The 22,453-nt window shown below is 42.0% G+C and overlaps 1 protein-coding gene across 3 annotated transcripts in view; it reads right to left on the minus strand.

Moving 5' to 3' along the window:
- Positions 1-22,453, minus strand: part of PARVA (parvin alpha) — a 196,118-nt gene that overhangs the window by 146,234 nt on the left and 27,431 nt on the right. Inside the window, exon 1 of one of the 3 annotated variants that reach the window (XM_037839931.1) lies at positions 11,208-11,684. The exons of the other annotated variants lie outside the window; for them this stretch is intronic. The gene's annotated coding sequence lies outside the window, so the exon portion shown is untranslated. Of the gene's footprint in view, positions 1-11,207; positions 11,685-22,453 lie in introns of those variants that run through there. 3 annotated transcript variants of the gene reach the window in all.

The raw sequence follows: 22,453 nt of genomic DNA on the forward strand, positions 1-22,453 counted from the left end.
ACAGGATGGGTCTCAAAGCCACCAGTGGACCTGAGCTTGAGGCAGGGCTGAGGGCAGTGGGTACTCAGTGGCTCAGACCCTGTGACTGCAGGGATGTGGGCAGTTGTGATGGTACAAATATTTAACAATGGTTAATACCCAGCATTGTCCAGTCAGACACCAGAGCAGGGTTTAGAAGCCCTGCTGTGGCTGGATTGTGGGGGGCCCGGGAGGGCTCTGAGGAGGGGCAAGGTTGCCTGCCTAGGGTGGGGGGCACAGCAGGCAACTGAGAGGATCAGTGATCTGCCAACCAGAACCAGACAAAATGAACTGCCCACGAGTCAGCCCAGGCAGAGGGGACACGCAGGTTATTCTTGCCTCCCACTTGGCAGTTTTTCCACATCTGTGTGAAAGAGCTATTGCTTAAGAAAGGAAAATAGGGCTGAGGGCGGAGCCGCGGAGAGCTTGTTTTTGTCTCATTTCTCAATAAAAGTTTGCTTTGCTGATAAAAGTTTGCTCTCTCAATGTTAGGACTCGGGTCTCTTTGTTTTTGCTCAGTGGTTGAGGGAAAAGGCTGCAAACTTCCTCAACCTATCAGGCAGGTTTGGATTTCTTTTAGGAGGTGAGGTCAGGAGGGAGCTTTTGGAGAACACTTTAGGGTAAATGATCTGACGGCTGGCCCAAGTGATCTGTTTATAACCATGCAAAATCCTTCTTTCTTGTTTTTTTTCTTTAAAGAAAGATATTACAGAAGTAAGAGTGAAATGCAAAGTTATTAGGGAATGCATTAAATGCCATGATTAAGGTAAGTAATAAGGCTTAGGCAAGATCCACGTCAGCCCCCCTACAGTGTGTTCCATCCTTATCAGAGTCAGGAATGAAATGAGACTGTGCGTGAGATTTTCTGCTCCACGTGGCGTGAGCAACCAAGACAGTTCAGGAGGGGCAAGGTGAGGAAAGGTACAGAGCTCTTAACCCGAAGAGGAGACCTTTACCCTCATTAGGAATTAGGGCAGTGGGTGTGTCATTGCTGAACAACTGAAGTTCTAACACAGTTTCGCAGCTAAAAGAGGTTTCAGTTTCATGAATACAATACGCACAAGGGTGAGAAACAGTTTAGCAGGAGACTGCATATCAGATTTAATGGCAATAAAGTTATTGGGACTTAGTGGATTCGGATAAAATTCCACTCGTCAAATCATGCTTGAATTGCAAGCACAGGTTAGCTATGGATACAACAGCTCAACAAAAAGGAACAAAAGCATTCTGTGAGAATCAATTGGCTATGTGGGATTTACAAGAAAGAGTACTGAATATTTCATGATTATTTGTGAGTTGTGAGCTGCACATCCTTTATATCAGTAAAATTTCCAATAAATGTATATATTCATTCATATCCATACTTCTTTCCCCAAGAGCTGGTTGTTAAACATTTACCAGTATGCCACTGAATGAGGGGACCTACAAACTCGTACCTCAGGGAAGGTTTATTCTCCCCATTTCCACTGTCAAAGGTTAAAGGGTTTACACTTCCTTTAAAACCCTGAACCTGATCAGATTCTGGATTAATACATGTGACACTCTCCCTTCCAACCCCAGTCCACAGGATTTACCCCTCTCCCAAATTCCTGAAGCTCCTTCTGTTTTTATTCACTTGACACTTAGCAAATGTTGCCTTGTGTCACCTTTTCAATGTCCAATATTTTAAATTTATGTCCCATCCTCTTTGGGGACAAAGGTCAGTCTCTGAAGCTTTCACTGTGCCTTTTAAAGGCACTTGCATGGAATAGGTGCTCAAAAAAATGTATTCCTTCAGTCAATCAGTCACCAAGCACTCACTGCGTCTGAACTCGTGCACCACACACCATGCCAGGCACAGGTACTCTGAGATGAATGATCAACTCACTCCTGTGCCCTCAAGGGCCTCATAGACCTTGAAATGATGGTGGTGATGGTGATGATGACGGCAGCCAGGGTTTACTGAGCACAAGCTATGAGCCAGATGCTATGCCAGGAACTCTGCATATAATATCTAGATAACCAGTATGTGTGAACACTTAGCTGAGTGTCCAAAGAAGGTCCTTGGGGACGGTGACAGCAAGGACCAGGCCTTGGTCACCTGGCTTCTCAGGACCCAGCTCTGTCTGGCTTGGTAATGTTGAATGAGTGCATGCAAGCATGAATGAATAGCCTAATATTAGTGACTTTCTAGCCTCTGTTTCTTCTCCCTTCCCTTCTTTTCTTACTTTCCTTCTGTCCTTTCATACAAGAGACTTTATAAGGAAATGGAAACCACAGTGGCTTGAACATGATAAATAAAAGCCAAGATTGCTTCCTAAGCCCGTCTGGACCTGGCAATGCCTAATGTACCCGGCTGGAGACTCCACCTTTGCACAACTTCCTGCTCACTTTCTGCCACTGCTCTGCAAATTTTCCAATCTCTTCCCCACAGGAAGCGCTTGGCACTCTTTAAAAGGGCTGCTCACTCTCTAAGGCAGGCAGGGGAGGCAAGAGGGGAAGGGAGAAAAAGGGTAGGGCAGTAGATCACATATATATCAGATTTAATGACAAATTGTTGACTGACTTCATTATCTCACACTATTTAAGTAGTTACCTGTTTCAGCTTGGTTAGATACTTTATTAGCAAAGGGTTATAAATAATATTCTGTACAAATGAAAAATCTCATAATTACCATATTCCCTTTCTCATTTAGTATTTTCTTTCTACTGTATCAATGTATTACCTTAAGTAAAACAAAAAAGTTTATACTATTAGTCCAATTTTTACTTAATTTTATTTCCTATTTTTTCCTTTTTAATTAGTATTTCCTTTCTCCTGTTGTGTTTTAGCTTATTAATTTGTTTCTTTTCTAAATTCTAAATTCTTTAAAAGACACTTCAAAGCCTTTTATTAAGTCTAAATAAATCATAAATTTTTATTCCCACATCCCATGGTTCCCTTTCTCCCTGCCCTGCCTCACCCTCCCCAAGAATACCCACTTCTTTTCAATTAATCAGCCACTCTAGGTCCAAGCCACCACCTATCCACTGGACTGCTGAAGGAGCCTCCTGATTTATCTACCTGCTCCTTCACTCACCCAACTCCATCGGCCACCTGGTGACCAGGTGATCTTATGGCAAAGCCACACAGTGGTCAGGGCACAGGCTCAGGAGGCTCAAGACATCGTGGCTAAATCCTGGCCCTTTCACGAACATATTATGTGACCCTAGGCACGTCTCTTAACATCTCGAGGTCTTGGTTTTCCCAACTGGAAAATGGGCATGTTAAAAGTACCCACATCATATGGATGCTCTGAGTATGAAATGATATATGCATATTGCTTGGAGCAGTCTAGGCACATATATTGGCTTAGAAAAATCTCTTTAACTGTATAACAGATTGGTCACCTCACTACTTAAAACCCAAAGACCCTACTCTGGACCATAAGGGCCCCGTGTATGGACCGGCCTCACCCTAGGCCACTCCCCACCTTGCTCACCATGCTTCAGTCACACACTGGCCTTCGCTCAGTTTCTCAAACCCACTAAGCTCCTTCACACCCCAGGACCTTTTCACATGCTATCTCCTCTCTCTGGACTCCTCCTCCCCCACCTCCCCTTTCCTCAACTAATGACCCATCTTTCAGCTCTTAGCTTAAATGTCACTTCCTAATCTTAAAGGTCCTGCTCAACCATTCAGGCTAACTTTGCTGGCCCATGCTTTCTCTTTCCTTTACAGCACTTAGTAGTATTTGTAATGATACATTTATTTGTTGGTTTCCTTGCTTAATGCCAGTCACCCCTACTAGAATGTGAATGCCATGACACCAGGGGCAATGTCCGTTTTGTTCAACCCCTGCACCTCCCACACCCAGTACGTGGGAGGTACTCAGTAATTATCTGTTGAATGAATGGGGATGAATGGCTGAATTAATAAACGCGAAGCTGAGTATAGACCCTTACGGAAACTCTTACCTTTCTCTAAATAAGTTATGCCAGCTTACTATCAATAATAAAACCTGCCCACGTGGTATATGACTCCCGGGGAGGAATGCAGACCTGGCATCGTGGGACGGAGAACATCTTCTTGACCAAAAGGGGGATGTGAAAGGAAATGAAATAAGCTTCAGTGGCAGAGAGATTCCAAAAGGAGCCGAGAGGTCACTCTGGTGGGCACTCTTACGCACACTTTAGACAACCCTTTTTAGGTTCTAAAGAATTGGGGTAGCTGGTGGTGGATACCTGAAACTATCAAACTACAACCCAGAACCCATGAATCTCGAAGACAGTTGTATAAAAATGTAGCTTATGAGGGGTGACAATGGGATTGGGAAAGCCATAAGGACCACACTCCACTTTGTCTAGTTTATGGATGGATGAGTAGAAAAATAGGGGAAGGAAACAAACAGACAAAGGTACCCAGTGTTCTTTTTTACTTCAATTGCTCTTTTTCACTTTAATTATTATTCTTGTTATTTTTGTGTGTGTGCTAATGAAGGTGCCAGGGATTGATTTGGGTGATGAATGTACCACTATGTAATGGTACTGTAAACAATCGAAAGTACGATTTGTTTTGTATGACTGCGTGGTATGTGAATATATCTCAATAAAATGAAGATTAAAAAAAAATAATTATAATAATAAAACCTGCCCTTGATCACAGATTTTACTGACTTGGCCTGGTGATAAAATGAGAATCATTAATTTATCAACCCACTTATTCAATAAGCATTTTTTTTTTAAGGTCTGCCACACACTTAGCACTATATCCTGGATTCCATTAAAAAAAGAAATAGGAGAGTGAAAGTGTCCCTCCACCCCCATGCCTACAGGAATTTTAGAGATATGAGACATATATAGTAACATAGGAGATAATTAGATATTACGACAAGGCTGTGAATGATTAGTTGCCAAAATAAGGGACACATTCAAGGAAAACACTAAGATTTCAAAGCAGAGAGAAATCACTCAGGAATAATCACAAAGACAGGAGCTTTGGGTGGGTCCTCAGAGAGAGTGAGAGGTAAAGAGGCAAGGGCATTCCAAGCAAGAGAAACCTGGTGTCAGGAAGAGGCAAGAAGGGCAGTGAGTACTTGAGGGGAAGGATGAGAAGACTGCCATGGTGAGGATCACGCTGGGGAGGACAGTGGGGAAAACGGGGACGGGGCAGCTTTGAAGAATCCAACAGAGAGGGCATATGACATTTCTTTCTGATGGCCAACACGGTGTTTATCTTGTCATCCAGCACTTTGCCTAGTGTCTTACAGGTGGTTAACAGTGTTTGTTGACTTAATTATATTGAATAAAAAATAAAAACGCAAATAAAGTTATATCAGAGGAACTACTGGAGAAAGTTCTTTCCCCTTCATACACTTCTACAAGAAGCCTCTAATGGAATCTTAGGAGAAATGTCTCCAATTTTTCAAAGGCCAGCTACATAAACAGTTTCAAACTATAGGCAAAATTGTATGTTATATAATATTAGGAGGTAAATAAGATCTTGATCTAAAACACCTAATGAGGGTAACATCCCCTACCCCCAAAAGAGAGAGAATTATAGGTCTATCATATTCAGGAACATAGCTCAATAAATCAAAAACAATATCCTTCAGGCAGAAAAGGGAAATGCATCAAAAGACAAACAAGTATGAACCATCCTATGAAGACAAACCTAGCACCACATGGGGAAGTTGTTAACATAGTTCAACACTCTGACACAGCAAAAATATTTTAAATCTAAGAATTATCTTGGTAGATGTGAAAAGGCCATCAATTTTACTCAACATTAATTCTTTATAAGAATTCTTTAAAATAGGAAGAGATTTATATATTAAGTAAAAAAAATTAAATCTGAGCTTCAACATGATCCTTAATGCAGAAACTTCAAAGCAGTACTGTCCATTGAGAACTTATGACAATGATGGAAATACTTATTTCAGCGCTGTCTAGTACAATAGCACCTAGTCACGTGTGGTAATGGAGCACTTTAACTGGCTAATATGACTGAGGAACAAATTTTGTTTTATTTAAATTTAAATTTAAATAGCCACAATTGGCTAGTAGCTACCATGTAGGACAGTACAGTCCCAAAGCCTCTACAAACTCAGGCAGTGGACTAAAGGACCCCTATCAGCACCCCTCCTGAAGGCAGTGGCAGAAAATACTGCAGGACGAGATGACAAAGAAATAGGAAATAAATTTAGGAAAGGCAGAAAAAGAAATACCACTTTTTTGCAAATGTTACAATAGTGAAATAGAAAATTCAAGAATATCAACCAAATGCATACCAATGATATGCAGCTAGAAAAGCAAGTAAAAACAATGGTGCTATCCCCATTATGGAAATATGTCAAATATTTGAGAATTGCTATAACTCTATAAATTAGATATTGAGTGAAATAAAAATTATAAAGTCATAGTGGGAAAAATAAAACAAGACCTAAATAAGTGAAGTCACATCCATTGCTCCTGATTTAGAAAACTTAATATCAGTAACATTATTCTAGAAAACAAAAAATAGGTTAACATAATAGCAATTAAATTCCTGCTAGAATACTCTACAGAATGTGATAAACCACTGGCAAAATAAATAAAGAAAAATAAATAAGCAAGAATACCAGAGAAGATTAGAGGAGGATGTAATAATCAAATTTTAAGACATATTATAAAGTGTCCTTCATCAAAACTGAATTTTGCTGGATCAAAGCCAGGACAAAGAATCTAATAAAACAACAATTCCAGAGATGGATTTAAGACTTATAAGTCCTTAGGATATAACAAAAAAGAACCTAAGAATCACAGCAATGGATGAAAGAATCACCATTTAATAAATGCTCAAGGAACAACCTGGTATCAAAATGAAAACTAGATTATAGCCATACCTCACCAAATATGGTAATTCTTCCCAAGTTGGTCAATGAACTAATTAAACACAGAGCTTAAAAAAAAAAAAAAAAAAAAGTGTGTCGGGGAAACTAGCATTGACCCGAGCTCTAGCAAAGAAATAAATTCATGACTTAAAAACTGTTATGAGCCTTGAGGTAGAAGGATTCAAATATTTTAAAGCATATTTAAAGTCTGCTTAATAAAAAATAAGAAATCAAATCAAAAGGGACAAAAGCAAGTTTTAAAGTATGATAAATGTTTAATGTATAAACGTTTAGTATCCAAAATAGTAATAAAAGCATATATTGTAATATAAACTTATATTGTCAGCAATAATGAGACTCCATTTGGGAAGTGGCTAAAGAGTAAAGGGGAAAAAGAGGCAAGGAAAATTAACAAGTGGCGACCCTGTGCTAGGTACTTTATTTAGGCAATGTGCCCACTGGGAAACGTATCCAATAAACCAGTACATGGGAAGATGCTGAGTCCCACTAGTAATTAAAGAAATACAAACCAAAACCAACAGTATACCAATGTAAAAAGCAATAAGACGTACAATAATGAAATAGTATTGTCAGAACCGTTGGAGAACAAGCATATTCAGCCATTGCTGGGGGCACTGTAAATTGCTCCAGTGTTTGTGTTTCAGTAGGCTGTCTGACAATATAGAACAAGAGCTATAAAACCATCAGTATCTTTTGATTCTTAACTTCTCTTTGGGGACTATATCCCAAGGAAACACTCAAAAGGAAAAGAGAGACAGAAAGAAAAGTAAGCAATGGGAACAAAGTTTCCAACAATATTATTAATAATAACCCAAACTGAATCAGTTTAAATGTCCAACCACAGAGGAATGATTTGACTGAATCAAGTCAGAATAGCAATTCAATGTGATTCTGTGAAGTTGTTAAAAACTGTAAATGGTCATGTGAATCAATCTTTGAATAGAAATGTAAATATGGAACAATTTTCAGTTAAAAAGATAAGAACTCTAGTGGAAGAGCACTGCAAAACATTTCAAATTATACTTAAGAAGATGATAGACTGTGAGTCAAAACTGTTGCTGGGCTGGAATTCCCTCCAAATGCGGAGAGAAGGAAGGTTAAAGCAGTGACAACTGGCTTAGACCGCCACCAATTAAGGCTTTGAGTTCTACCAACACATCTTGAACTACTCAATCAACAATGCTCTGGGCATGACCTGTTCCAGATTAACAATATTTCTAGAGTTTAGATATTTTAATTCCAATAGAATATAATCAGAAATAGATTTGATCAGCCTCAATATTTTTTGAATGCATCCTTTTTGGTTTTTCCTTTTCTTAAGTGGATTAAGGAATGGAGTGGTCAAACTATCTGCACAATTCCAGTTCAAGAATTTAGGCCACTGTTACCCACCGAAACACATAAATGACTAAAACCACTACAACTAGAGCACTGCCAATAAGAGCTTGGAGTTTAACTGCCCTTATCCATGACTGAAATAAGCAGCCTGTCCGTGGAGCATGGCCTGGCAGTTACAAAGTCACCTGGTAGATCATTCCAAGACCATATGAAGTCCATTTCAGCAACGTGTTCTGCACTTACGACAAAGGTGGGAGTTTTTAAAAGGCAGATTAAAAAGGAAAATCTGACGCTTAGATTCTTCTGGTATTTTGACTCCCAGAGAAAGAATCTTATGAATGTAGTTGGGGGGGGATCACTGTTCTGCACTCTCTTCCCTAGGAAAGTTCACCCATTCTTAATGACCACCACCATCACCACCCAACCTAAAGTCTAGTTCCCATGTCTTTACCTGCATCTCCTAAGCAGATACAATGTAAACACTTCTATTTAGCACTGAGATAGTTGTCATCCCTCAGCCCCCATGCTTGGTTGCCCTCATTTGACCACTCTTTATTGCTGGGTCAGATTCTCAGTCATTCCTCTTGCCAGCCCACCTCCTTGCCTGTGCCATTTGTAATTCCAAGTGCCTGAGTCTGTTGAGATATAATAAGCAGTAAATTTATGGTAGTCCCATCTCTCAGCACTGGTAGAGATAGGAAAAAAAAAAAAAAAAGAAACAGGCTGATGTGAACAGAAGGCTGACAGATGCCTGACTGATTATTGAAGGAAACAGAAGCAAATGAAATGCACAAATGGCAGCTAACTCCTTCCAATCCTTGCTGGAATGTGGGTGGTACCAAGAACGGGCTCTGGAGTCTTCCTCCTGGACTGCAATGCTCGTTATGCCATTCACTGGCTTGGGACTATAGACAAATTGTTTCACTTCGCTCAGACTCAGTTTCTTAATCTATACACTGGGAACAATGATGGTACACAGAACCACCTGCCTCACAGACTTGATGAGAATATTAAGTGATTTAAAATCTATACAACAACCTGGCACATAGTAAGCACGCAATAAATAGTAGCTATTATTTTCATCCTCATCATCCACTAAAAACATGTTCTGGGCTCCAGATATGAGCCCACAGATTAATCCTTTCTTCAAGGGGCTTATGGAGATTTACTCATCATTAGGTGGAAACATCCCATGGACCTTTAGGTATAGTTATTTCCCACGTATCTGTGTCAATCTCTCATGATGTATTACCTTCATTATCCCTCTACTCTAGGTCTTTTCTCTATATTTAATAATTCAAATATGGTGTTTACACTTCCAAATAGAAGAAAGGGCTTACAACTAAGTTTCCTGCTTGATGCGCTTGGGACATATGATTCATGGATTTCCCATTCAAATTAAACACATAGAAATTGACTTGGTGTTTTCAAAAATCCTCAAATCCATACAACTCTTCTGGAATCAGTGTCTCCAAAAGGAATGACTGATGGGTACAATCAATGCTTATTAGTAATTTTTAATGGGCCCACATAAGCAGGCGAGTCTCCCAGAAATAACCCTTTCACTTCCAGGGATAAAGTCCTCATTTCTACCAAGGTCCCATAAATGTTCGGTTTCTTTCATTTTCTTTACTAGTGGGAACTCAAACACTTCAAGGAATGCATTTTGCAAACTAGCTACATATATATTTGGAACATCTACTGGACAATAAAGTTAATGCCATCAATTTAACATTTGCTCAGTTCCCTGTAATGATGGGAGACATTCTGGAAAGCAGAATATATGAAGAGCAGAAGTGTTTCCCAATCGATCACCTAGCTCTCTTGGAATGAACCCAGTGGTCCAGTGTGTCTCTCATTTGCTATTAGGTGGTGTCTTCACTAGCCTAATGGAGAGATGAGGCAGAGAACGCTGCCCTTGGTGAGTGGAATCCCGGCTTCTCCCTTTCCCAAGTAACCATGTATTAGCACATGACCTTGAAAAAGATCCTTGGCCAGTCAGTTTTCCTGGCCTGTTCAGAAAAATTGGTGGTCTCTGTGGATATTGGGTGAATTCATGGCAACAGCCCTTTCCCTCACTCCAAAGAATACATGGTCTGTGTTGAACAAGTTAGGCTAATAGGATTTTAAGAATGAAAACTCAAATCTTTGGCCCTTATTCTTTATACTCCTTGGTCACCAATACTGTCCAATTATTGACAGTTAAGAACTGCAAAGACCCTATGAAATTCTACTAGAAGTGCTGCTTACATTGTTCACAGGGCCTGTTACTCCTCCATCTAAGAAAGGAAACCTTGGGTGGTCTTGTTTTACACCATGCAGTCCCATAACTCGGCCTCAGCTAATTGAATCAAATGGCCAATCTGAGCGGAGCCCATCAGGTTCTCTCCCTTGGGAATCTGGCTTGGAAAATACCAACCATTTTTTGTGGTTGGCAATGGGAGTCACTGCTGAAAGGTCTGGAGATGGATGGGTGCTGGAGAAACCGCAATGCCAAAGCAAAGTTATGAGACCAGAAGTGACGGGCAAGCAGAAGCAAAGGAGAGAAAAGATCTGGATGGGAGGTGAGACAACCACCAAGTAGCAACGGACAGAAAAGAGCCATGGAAAAGAGCAGTCACTTGAACAGCAGCACACCAGACTGAAAATCCAGACTTCTGCCGTCAGCCTATCCCACTGCCTCGCATTCCAAACACCTTTCGAGTTCCTTCCTCTCTAAGGTCCAGTTCTAACTTGGTCCCTGTTCTCCCTGTGGCCTGTTCGTCTTTCTCAGGAGTTCTTGTCAGTGTACATTCTTACAATAAAGCCCATTATTTGAGATAATTTGAATGAGACTCCATGCCTTGCCACCAAACATCCTCTCTGTAACCAAGATCGACTAGTCACAATCCTTCTTTTCTAGATGAGGCCGTGGGGGACACTGAAGTAAAGTGAATTCCCAGCAAAGTCAGGCCCACAGCAGGCATCTGGACTCCCAGAACAGTGCTCCTTCTATCTTACCTGCCCCTGCTTGGTGCTGTCTTCGGGCAATGCTGCTGTTTGGATTTCACTTGCCTCCGACATTTCTGACTCCCCCGCTCCTTTCAGGGGTTTGTAGCAGCAACCCTGGACAGGGTTTTTTCTGCCAAGGTGCAGTTCTCTACACTTTTAAAATAAATAACAGAAACCAAAGGACATGCGAGGGCTTCAGCTATTTCTTCCCCTGGTTTTTAACACTCTCACGCCTCCTGCCCCTTTGCCTACTCCGGCTGTGCTAGATTCATTGTTACTGGAGCCCCTTGCAGGGAAGACTGAAAGGGACTAAGAATTTAGCTCTGCAGTCATTTCCTTGAGTCTCTGAAAAGCCCTCCCTCTCTCTTAATTAGCAGCCTCAGCTTCCTCCTTGTCATGCTTTTCTCCTATACCCTTGCAAAAACCATTTTCCCCCAGTCAGTAGAACCTCCTTTTCCCTCCTAGCCAGGAGGACTTATTAGGCTCTCCGCTCAAATTCAACCCAACAATTTCTTCCCTAACGCATACTCCCACCTTTCCCCCTAGATCATCAAGGGTCCATCATTTCCCATCTTCTCCTCATCTTTTACTCTTATTTAGACTTTCTGGCTCTCTGCCCTTTAGGACCCCTTCTTTATTCTGCCTCAAATAGTGTCTGCTAATACAGTCTTCTCAGACTCTTTTTCTTCTCATTTTGGGCTGGAATCCAATCCCAAATTGCCTTCCCTTAGTTATATTTTATCTTTTTTTATGAAGCTCTCAGTAACTGCTCAACCCTGTGTCACGTGGCAGCCTCTGTCTTCAAGTCTTACCTTCCAAACAAAATGGGTATAATCATCAACCACAGATCACCTCAAAGGCACTCCGTGGTCACAGCCTGGTTACTTCACTAACTCAACCACTTCCTAACTTGGGCATGTCATTCAGTCTCTCCATGTTTCAATTTCCTCATTTGTGAAATGGGATTAGTTAGTATTTACCTCCTAGGCCATTGTGAGGATTAAGTAAATTACTCCATGTAAAGTGTTTGTTAGATTGCTTGGCACAAAGCATTGTTCAATAACTATTAGTTATTGCAGCAACAGTAATTATTACTATGTGCAAGGCACTATTCTGGGCACTTTCCTAGGGTCTGGCATTTAGTCCTGAACCTCTGGCTCAGAGAAGTTAAGTGATCTGCCAGGGTTACTAAGCCAGTGGGTGGGCTGGATAAAGATTAAATTCAGGTCCAATGTGACCCAGTTATCTCATGGAGAAGTAAGCACTCTGCATGCCAGCTCCAGGTCAAGTCAGAGCTGGGTTCTTATGTCCCAACCGTGAACTGGGGGGTGGGGGAGGCTGTGGCAGGGATGGCTGAGAACTCAGGCTCTGCTCCAGGCCCGCAGCCCACCAGCTAAAGAATCCCAACTGTCTTTGTCCTCCTCCCACACCCATCCTGCCCCAGGGAGGCAACCAGATGGCTCCAACGAAGAGAACACAAGCTGAAAGCGATGAATTGGTCCCAGAGGTCATCATAGCCCCCAAGAAGATGGAGGAGCAAGATCCAGAGGGGAGACCACGGAGGGCATGGCCTGACAGGCACCCTCGCTGAACCCCAATGGAGGGAACAAAACCCATGTCACCTAGCCAGGGATAGGAGCTTCTGCCATGGAGAGCAACAGCCCAAGAAGGCAGCTCGAGCTCCAATTCCCCACTCGTTCTCTGGACTCAGACTGGGCCCCTCGGTCCATACAGATTTCTTGGGAAAACTTCTGAGGATGGGGCAGGAATTCAGTTTGCAATTCCCCTCAGGCCTGGCCCAAGGGGTGTGCCAGCAGGAAGCTTCCACTGACTTGCAGTTGGGGTTTCTAATTTTTTCTTTCAAATAAATGATTTCTCCTCCCCACCCCTGCTAAGCTGGCTCTGGGTGGCCTGTGGTCACTTTCCATCAGAACCTGGCAGTGGTGGGATCCCTAATCCAGGGTAAAGGGTGCCTCAGAGGGGTGCTACCAGCTGAGCACCTCACCCCTCCCAGAGCAGCCCACCTAGAAGAGAACCTGCCGTTCTCCAGCCATGCGAGAACGCTCAGGTCAAGCCACATCCAAGAAGGAAGGCTTGGCACCTGGGGGCCCCTGGGCAAAAAAGACCCAGAAACAGGATTTTGACATTTGGAAAAGTATTTTTTCCCCCTCTGTTGGGAAACACAAACTACTTGGACCCTTTGCTGTGAGAAAAAAGCTTAAAAAAAATCCTCTCTCAAAGTGAAAAATTCCATTCTCCTAGTAATTGTTGTTTTTATCAGGGAAGTAATACATATTATTATTGAAAATAAATGAGAAAATTCAGGCAGAAAAGTCAAACCCATCCCAAATCCTACCTTCCAGATTTAACCACCGTTAGTACATAGGTCTACCCTTCCAGATTTTTAAAAATGCAAATGTAAACACATATGTTTGACTACATATATAAACATATATACACACTCTTTGAAAAAATTTCAATTAATATACTGTGAAACACTTAATAATTCAACTTGTATGGTCAGTTTATTCAAATACCACAATTACATGGAACTTTGAATAGGAAGTGAGATCTGGTAGGTTTGTATGAAATCCTGATACATTCCAAAGTAATTTGGGCAGAGAATAAAAATGTATTTGCAGGGCCCCCCTGAGAAACTGGGGAAAATGGCAGAAATATTAAACTTCCTCACCTGGGGAATTACTGATATTCTCACAAGCACTGGGGACTACCAATTTAACAGGTCAATCCCTCGATATTGGGGCTTGTCCTTATGAAGCTTGTTACTACAAAGGAGAGGCTAGGCCTACTTAAAATTGTGCCTAAGAGTCTCCCCCAGAGAACCTCTTTTGTTGCTCAGATTTGGCCTCTCTCTCTAAGTCCACTTGGCAGGTGATCTCACTGCCCACCCCACTACATGGGACATGACTCCCAGGGGTGTAAATCTCCTTGGCAACATGGGATGTGACTCCCAGGGAGGAGCCTGGACCCGGCATCATGGGATTGAGAAAGCCTTTTTGACCAAAAGGGGAGAGTGAAATGAAACAAAATAAAGTTTCAGTGGCTGAGAGATTTCAAATGGAATTGAGAGGCCATTCTGGAGGTAACTCTTATGTATTACACAGATATCCCTTTTTAGTTTTTAGTGTATTGACATAGCTAGAAGGAAATACCTGGAACTGTCAAACTGCAACCCAGTAGCCTGTAATCCTGAAGACGACTATACAACTATATAGCTTACACAGCTTGACTGTGTGATTGTGAAAACCTTGTGGCTCCCATTCCCTTTACCCAGTGTATGACAGATGAGTAGAAAAATGGAGACAAAAATTAAAGGAAAAATAGGGTGGGTGGGATGTTTTAGGTGTTCTTTTTTACTTCTATTTTTGTTCTTATTTTTATTTTTTTGGAGTAATGAAAATGTTCAAAAATTGATTGTGGTGATGAATGTACAACCATATGACGGTACTGTGAACAACTGATTGTACACTATGGATGATCGTATGGTATGTGAATATATCTCAATAAAACTGGGTTAAAAAATTTGTCAACAACAAAAAATAAATACTCTGAAAATCATTCCATGTCAATAATATGGGACTGCATTGTATTTTTAATGATATGATAGTATTTTATTATGTGATATACCATAATTTATTTGATCAGCTTTTTCCTTTAGGAATAGAGTTCATTTCAAGTTTTCCCCAAGTGTGAACAATGTTCTTATGTACCCAGGGCTTTGCACCCATGTCCAATTATTTCCTAACAACAAACTCTGAAAAAAGAAACTGCTGGATCAAAATCTTTTTTATAATATGCATAAATCTCCCTCATCAGCCTATTTCATTGCTCTACATATTTTCTTAAAGCGAGAGACCTTTGCACTGTGCTTATAATCTGAACCAGCCCTCAGTTTTCTCAAGCACAATTCTCCATTATGAGTAGTTCCAAAATAACACTCCTTAACTCCCTTGTCTATGAGCTCACAAATGACTCAGTGGCATTTAAAAGATAACACGGTTTTATTTTGACTTCAACAATCCACTAAACAGAGACCCACAGGACAGATGTACCAGGATTCTTGCCACACAAAATAAATTTGTGCAAAATTATACTTAACTACCCACCTTCTCATCATCTCTCATCCTCTGTCCCCATCTCTCTGTCTTTCCCTCTTTCCTTCCTTCCTGCCATCTTCCCTCTCTCTCTTCCTCTCCCCTTTCCCTTTCTTTTCCACTCTCTCCCTCCTCTTCCTCCTCTTTTTTCCTTCCTCCTTCCTATCTCCCTCTCCTTCCTGAAGCAGTAAGGACCCTTCCTCAAAGCAGAACGTGCTGGAGTTGGGTGCAGGTCCCAGATGCTTGTGGGTCTTTATAAGCTGTCTGTGAAGTTTTCACTTTTTGGTATTCATTATTTAAGTTCTGGGGAAATGGATTAGCTTTGAAGTCTCCTGACTCATCCTCCTCTTTAACGTCTCATTTCCTGTAAATGATCCATTAGTTTTTGGCAGGGTTCATGTCCCCCGGCGTTTCCATCAGAAGGGGGCTGTTTTATAACTCTGGACATTTTTAGCACTACCCTTTGCAGTGGAATTAGAAGCAAGATGGGGATTTGTAGATTCTGCTTTTTAAAAAGTTGCTGCAACCAGTTCTACTGCTCCTTCAAATTAATAATGTGTAACACATGCTCCATCTGCCTGCTACAGGGTGACAAAGCCATTTATGTTCATAATGGCCAAGATCATTCTACAGATAAAAATTTTTCTAAAGCTAGTCACACAGGCTAGTCAATCAGTTTCTCCAAGGGGGAAAATTTCCCTTCAGTCAGTCTCTTTTAGACCTCTTTGCCAAAGCAGCCAGTTCACATTGGCATTACAGTGTGGAAAAGGGAAACAAATGGAGACTATAAACAGTTTGCTTAAGTTTTCAAATTTTCTACCCCTAATAAGACATGCATACATTAGCGTCAATAACTCAGAGAAGGTGCTGTGCCTTTTCACAGTCCAGAGAGCTATGGAGGATGACTAGGGATTTCAGAGACCAACAGATCAATTACAAGTCTTCCTCTTTAAGGGAAAAAAACACAACTGGTCTGAAAAATTACTATTATCAGTGAAAGTTAAATCTTTTTTTTCTGGCTGGTGGGAGCAGAAAGATATCCCTTTGATATCGGAGCCAATAAAAATTTGAATTATTGATTGCTCATGTTAATGTTGAATTTTACTACCATCAAATTTCAAAATGAAATTATTCTAAACATCTATACCTTAAATTAAGATCTGTGATAAGATATAGTGCAGTCCAGAAAATGTCTTAGGTTCTGATGATGTAAGGCTGACTCCCCTTGAGAGTAAATATTTGCCATTGCTTCTCATTGGCTAAAGCTCTTGTCTTCCCTCCAAATAAATCTAGCGTTGATGACATCAGTGCTGCTTGGTATCAAAGCACATCTGGGGGTGGGGATGGGGAGAGCAAGGCAATGCCACTTGATAGTCAAAGTGGCTGGTATGTTTTAAATGCAGGTTTGTCAAAATAAGGTTTCTCCTATGATTTACAGAAATGAGAGCCTGTGAGAAAGCTCAGATATGGCACACACAGCTTTATTCTCTTCCCACTGCCATGTTGGCATCCTAGTTTTCTGTTTCTCATTCCTTCTTTGCTCCCCATAAGCCCTACGTTGCCTTTCGGGAGTATTCACAGATTCCCAGCACCCAAACATCCATCTGTGTAAGTGAAGTAAGTATGCAGGGGGCTGCTTCCTCTTGATTGTGTAGAGCCAGCAGCAGACTTGGCAGAAGTCAACTCTCCCCAAGTCTTAAGTCCTCAGTACTGCTGTCACCAGCCCCAGCCCCTCACTTCTTCAGTCACTGGGGACAGAAAGCAAGGGTTAGCTAAGCTACCCTGCCTGTGCCCAGCCATTTCCTGCCAGCAGACACCATGCGTCCAGCCTTTACTTCCTGAAAAGAACACTGCCCTTCAATCTGTGGTATTAGTTCCTTTGGCACAGTGGGAAGATGTCCTTCCACAAGCCTTTGTGTACTAAAGCTTCGCCAACAACTTGCTAATTAAATGTGAGTTAACATCTAGCAAGAGCTGGCGACAATCTCCAAAATCCTCTCCCACAACTGAGGATGGGTTTACAGTCCAAAGGACCTAAGAATCTAAATCCATACTCAAAATTACTTTTCAAAATTCCTTTCACTTCTTATGAAAACAAGATCAAATATTTGTAAGGACTTGTTTGAATATATGTCCACTTTCTAAACACAAAGGGACTAAAAAAATTTTTTTCAGCAGCCACAAGACAAGAACGATTTTCATTCCCCTGCCAAATCACAGCATTATAAACATATACAGAACTTGAGGTACATTCTACAAATATAAAGAACATGATGCAATAAAAACATTTGCAAATGATCCCTGATAAATTCTCTCATTTAATCCTGCAATTCCTTAATGTTCACATTTTAATGGTAGTTTTAAATTCCTCCAGTGGTATTAAAATATCAAAGAATGTGAAGCATTATTTAATTCTATCTTGAGGCCAAAGAGAAGGAGTTTCAGTCTTGTAAAAATAAAAATTGAACATTAAAACCACTCAAACTCCTTGGAGTTTGTGTGCAACAGAGCAAGCTAAGTATGCTGAGTCTTTGACTAGGGAAGTGAGCTCCTGTAAAACATTAACTCCTCACTGGCATCCCCAGCTTTTTTCTTTTTTCTTTTTAAATTTTAAAACTTGAGTATACTTATCTCTTATTTACTGGAGTCACAAACACTGCCAAAGGGAAAACAAACCACTTCTTTTAGGCTGAAGTTGCTGACAAAGGTTTGAGAAAGAAAAATAATTAATAGCTCTTCCTGGCACAGGGTGAGTCCCTGAGCTCGGCTAAGTGCCCTGCCAGAGGATGCACCAGGCTTGGTCACCGGGTGGCCCCAGACCCCGGGGGCCCAGCCTGGGCAGAACTTACACCTGGTTCTGAGGACCCAGCACTTCTAAGATGTGCTGGGCACAGGGACCCAGGCTGCTGTGGGGGCACAAAAGCCCAAGAGGTTTTCAACATCCTACATAAGTCTCGATTTTGTGCAGCTCTTGCTGTGCTCTCTGGTTACAAATTTTCTCCTGTTTACACAGGCTGTCCATGGACAATTAATGTCATTCAGCTAGGGCGCCAGTGTTCTCCAAGTTTGGTTCTGGGCTGTAGCGTTTAGAATTCTCACCCTCAGAAACGCTGGCAAGAGAGCCTCAGAGCAGGAAGCTGCCAGTGCCAGCCTCCTGCAGGGTGCCTGCTCCTGACCCTAACCCTGCTGGAGGCTGCCCGCCCGGCACCTCACCTGACTGACCACACGTACTTGGGGAGTCAAGACGGAGGAGAGGTGCAAGCGGGTTCAAACCGTTAGAAGGAGGAGGTCACCTCTCAAAATGCGTGAGCTTAAAGTTTCTTAACTTTGTTTTTAAAATAAATGATAAAAGTTCCTTGAATATGACCAGTATTGAATTCTAGCAGCTCTCCATCCTATCTGGGGTGTCTAGGCAGCTCATGGCTGCAGAACTGTAAGATATTATCATTCTTATCATTATTATTATTCAGGATTGATTAACATTTCTGTCTCATGTAACAATCCCTTTCCTTCCCCTGGGACACAGTCATGTATTATAATTGGAAACTATTTCATACCTTTTGGAGTGTGTTTGCATGACTGAAAAGAGTTTGAGCCTCGAAGCCAGACAGAAGTCGAAGTCCAGCCTTGACAAATCACTTAACATTGCAGAGCCTCAGTTTTCTCATCTATGAAATGGAGACAATATCTTTGTAGCAGAATGGGCAGTGACTATGCTGGTCTTATTCTCCTTGTATGCCCAAAGCCAAATGCCTGGCACGTGTAAAATCTCCATCCCAAATCCTGGCACTCAGTAGGCAGCCAATACACAAGAGCTATTGTTTTTAATGTTACCATTCATAATAACAGTAACAGGAACAAAATAATGGATGTTATTGACCCTAGAGAGGAATTTCTAGTTCAAGCCTCATAATTTCTTATTAACTCAGCTCTTTTTTCCCTTCTTTCACAGAATTTTTTAAAAGCTCTGAGATTTTGGCTCCAACTTCTCAGTGATAATTGTGGCTATAGATTATCCATTCAGAGTTCCTGACCCAAGGGGAACTACTAATGCTGAAGTGGAAGGGGAAATTAGGAAGTGAAGCTCTGCTCATGGATATAACGAGATCATTTCCTCCTGCAAATATTATTTCCTTTATCCCATTCTCTGTAGGCAGAGACCTCTGGGGGAAAGAGACAGCCATGGGCCCACATACGTTTGCAGTACAGGCTGGTACATCCTGTCCTTGCTACAGCTACAGAGCCTGGCACATTGGCATCAAAACAGACCTCTCTTTTGACACACTTTCTTTGTGCTATGGATTCTGCAGGGCCTAAGGCTTGTGGCTGCAGCCACTCCTGACCTTCCCCTCCTGCTGGGCTGGTGAACCACTTCCCAGGGCCCCCTGGTGGCCCTTTCCATATTTACATCACATTCTCACACCCCTTTGGGGCAGAAAGTTCCTTTAAAAGATCCACCCAAGGGTTAATCACTGGCATCCATCACCCACTGGCGTTCCCCACTTTCTTAGGATAAAGGCAACCTGCTGTATTAATGCTGATACCGAACAGACCCTTCACCAGAGATATTCATTAGCATCTCCTGTGCACCTACTGTGTGCCAGACCCCATGTTGGGCAAGACAAATACAGAAAGGATTATCACTCAGTCCATGCCCCCAAAAAGCTCCCAGACTAGAGGAAGAGGCAGGCATGTGAACTAAGAAGGACAACACAAAGAGACGAGCCAGATGTGGAAACCCTGGGGACAGGGCCAGACTCCTTAGGGAGAGGGCAAAAGGCATCAGGGAGGTTACACTGGATTGGAGAGGATGAATAGAAATTAGCCAGGCAGAGAAAGGAGGGCAGGCATTCCAGGCAGAAGAAGCCATATGCTCAAAGACCCAGAGCTGTTGGGGACTGCCGAGAACCTGGGGGTATCCACAGCAGGGGGTGGGGAGAGTGAGGCTGGTGAAGTGGGTGGGGGCTGAAGAAGGACCCTGTAGGCCACACTAAGGAACGTGGGCTTGTCTTCTCCATCGGTGATTTTTCAAACCGTGCTTTAGGCTTCCCACAGATTTCCTGGATGCTGGGGCTAAGAGAAAACCATAGCAGCCATCCCTAATCCACTGATATCAAATTTCTGAGTTCAATCCAGTCTAACCATGAGTGAAACATAGGACAAAACCCAGTAGCACAGCATCCTGCAAAATGCCCAACTAGTACTCCTCAAAACTGTCAAGGTCATCAAAAAAATTGTCACAACCAAGAGGAGCCTAAGGAGACATGACAGTTAAATGAAATATGATGTCCTGGATGGGATCCTGGAACAGAAAACGGACAGTAGTTAAAAACTAATGAGCTATGAATAAGGTATGAATTTAATTTAGTTATAACGTATCAATTTAGTTCCAGTTAATTAAAGTTAACAAATGTACAAATGTAAGGTATTGATAACAGAGGAAATTGGGTGTGGGATATATGAGGATTCTTTGTATTATCTTCTCAATTTTCTTATAAATAAAAAACTGTATTTAAAAAAGTCTATTCAATGAAAATGTTCTAAAATTGATCATGGGGATGTATGAACAACTATGTTACGATGCTGTGAGCCAGTGATTGTATACTTCAGATGGTTTGTATGGTGTGTCAATATATCTCAATAAAATTGCATTAAAAAAAAAAAGGCCACGTGAAGACACAGAGGGGATAAGGCCATGGAGGGCAGAGGCAGAGACCCTGGCCAACTCCAGAGGAACCAACCCTAACTTCTGAGCCCCAGAACCTTGAGAGAATAACTTTTTGTTGTTTGTGAAAACTTAATTTTAAAAAAGTGTATTAAAAAAAAAATATTCTATGTTCCTCCAAACAGCCAAATTAAATTATAACCACTGATGATGTTTACAATAATTATATGTTACAATTTACAACTTTGGGCATTAATTGATACTCTAACAACAACAGCCAATAATTACTGACTATCTAACCTGGGCACTCTGCTAAGTACTTTGCCTACATTATCAATTTAACCTTCACAATCACCTCATGAAGTAGGTAGTCTCAGTATCTCCATTTTACAGAGGCAAAAAAGGGAGTCACAAAGAGGGTAGACAACTCGCCTTAGACTATACAAATAAGTGGCAGAGCTTGGATTCAAACCCGGGTCAGTCTGATGCCAGGGCCCAGATGCTTAATGAAAATCCATCTGTCTCCCAACATTCAGTTTTATGTACTGAGGTTCCATGTCCTATTTCACTGAAAAAGAAAGTTCTAATGATTTTATTTATTTTCTTTTTAAAGTTGAAACCACAGCCATAGATGGGGCAGGTGGGAGGAGGGGGATCCTCAGCAGTTTTCCAGTAGAAAGCTGGATCAGACTAGATCAGAGCTGGGGTTTGGAGCCAGCCTTCTGACAGCGACCCATGAGGATGGACTGGTGCAGGCACTGAGGCTCTGCTACTGAGATTTTTGAGCAACGTCTCCAAAAGAAGGAGGAGAAGCAACCAGAGAGAATGAACTTCCCTAAAAGGATAAAGCAAAAGCCCTTGCATAATAAATAACCCTTCAGACCCAGCCCAGCTCCAACCAATCAAACCACAGACACTGCTGAGCCCCTCATGTGTGTCCAGCACGGCCGTGCCTCCAGGAGCTCACCATCTGCCTCCACAGACAGGCCTCCAACAGTTCGTAAAAGAAAAAGATCTGCAGCCAAATAGATGGAGCAGGCTGGCCCTGGGTCCTTGCTGGGGAAGGGGTCAGGGCTCAAGCGTTGCCAGGTCTCAGAGAAAGTGTGCTTCCCGTGGGGCTGGGGTCGGCAGGAATGCTTCTCAGGGAAGGGCCGGTGAGCTGGACCTTGAAGACTGGGTAAGGACAGATGGAGGGACCTCAAGCAGCGCCCAGGCCAGCTCAAGGCACATTCCACCCTTCTCTTGCGGTCTCTGTGCCCGTAACGGCCCATCTGGAGGGCTCCGGGGCTGGGACTGGATTGCAGTTTCTTATCACGAGCTCTTGTAGCCTCTCGGATCAATTAAAAGCAGGACTCTTATTTCACAGAAGTACTTGAGAGCCTACTATGCACCACCTACAGGCACATAAGGAACTTGGTACCCCTACTATTTACTGAAAGTATCAACAAGTCTCCCAGCATCCCAAAGATGCTATC

This window comes from Choloepus didactylus, chromosome 6 (genome assembly GCF_015220235.1).
Source record: "Choloepus didactylus isolate mChoDid1 chromosome 6, mChoDid1.pri, whole genome shotgun sequence".
Classification (NCBI taxonomy): Eukaryota; Metazoa; Chordata; class Mammalia; order Pilosa; family Megalonychidae; genus Choloepus; species Choloepus didactylus.